The sequence below is a fragment of the Heterocephalus glaber genome, unplaced genomic scaffold, assembly GCF_053883595.1.
Source record: "Heterocephalus glaber isolate CG9 unplaced genomic scaffold, H.glaber_assembly_v1.0 deba00001472, whole genome shotgun sequence".
Classification (NCBI taxonomy): Eukaryota; Metazoa; Chordata; class Mammalia; order Rodentia; family Bathyergidae; genus Heterocephalus; species Heterocephalus glaber.
In genome coordinates this window covers 28,970,911-28,972,035 of record NW_028258315.1, presented here as the reverse complement: position 1 = coordinate 28,972,035, position 1,125 = coordinate 28,970,911, and the positions used below count along the sequence as shown (strand labels likewise).

General features: G+C 40.0%; 1 pseudogene; it reads left to right on the top strand.

Annotated features, from left to right (window-relative positions):
- Positions 1 to 582: 582 nt before the first annotated feature.
- On the top strand, positions 583 to 911 carry LOC110351173 (phosphatidylinositol N-acetylglucosaminyltransferase subunit P pseudogene; annotated as a pseudogene).
- Positions 912 to 1,125: the final 214 nt, after the last annotated feature.

Below are 1,125 nucleotides of genomic sequence, written 5' to 3'. Positions count from 1 at the left end.
CCTATATACTCTACTGTACATTTATGCATCTTCTCTCCACGACAGTAGGGATTTTGTTCTATCTTTTTATACACATTTCTGCCTCCCTGGTGCATTACAAACCTGCCAGCACACAGTGCTCACAAACAGGTGCCTCATGATTGAATCAATGAATGAGTCACCAGAGTAAAAGGAAGCATGAAGTTCTAGGCAGTTGGAAGACAGAGATCAAATTGGTATGGGAAGTCATTTCACAACACTAAATATGAAGAGATATTTCTAAACCTTTTAGGGAGAAAGCAAATTACTTTCTTGGAACATATTGTTCATTTTATCTGCTGAACCACAACAGACAACACTAATCAGAGAGGCTTAGGAGGAAAGGGGTTGGGTATAATGGTACATATGAGAAGGTCCAGTAGGGAATGGGCAGTTTTTCAGGGCTTTTGATCCAGGAGCTCAGTGATTCATCAAGAATCCATTTTCTAGAGAACTCCCCGCTGAGGTGGCAGAGGGGTGGAAGAGGACCGCATTGACCTATGCAGCACCCATGGTGAGGGGCCTCCTGCACCCCAGGGCAGACTGTCCAAAGCCAAGGGGAAAATGGTGGAAAATTCACCATCACTATTGCCAGAGAGAGCGATTTATGGCTTTGTACTTTTCTTAAACTCTCAATTTGCCTTTCATACTGGGCAGTTGGATTGCCTGTCTACCTCCTTATTACTGTAATAATCGGTTATGTACTCTTATTTGGAATTAACATGATGAGCACCTCTCCACTCAACTCCATTCATACAATCACAGATAACTATGCTAAAATCAACAGCAGAAGAAATAGCAAGAGTCCATCCCAGCGTTAAGAGATATTCCTATTAATGAAGTAAACCAAATGTTTTTTTCTTGCAAACAAATAACCTTACACCAAAAATTGAGTTGTGTGTAAACATACCAACATCAAGCATTTATTTCTAAGGTTTTTACAGAATAATTTTACTCGTAATTATATTGACTATTGATTTTATTAATACCCAGTATTAAGATGTAAAAAATATGGGCCGGGGATTTAGCTCGGTGGTTTTGCCACTTGCTGTGCAAGCGCAGGGACCTGAGTTCAATCCCTGGTACCAAAAAAAAAAAAGATGTAAA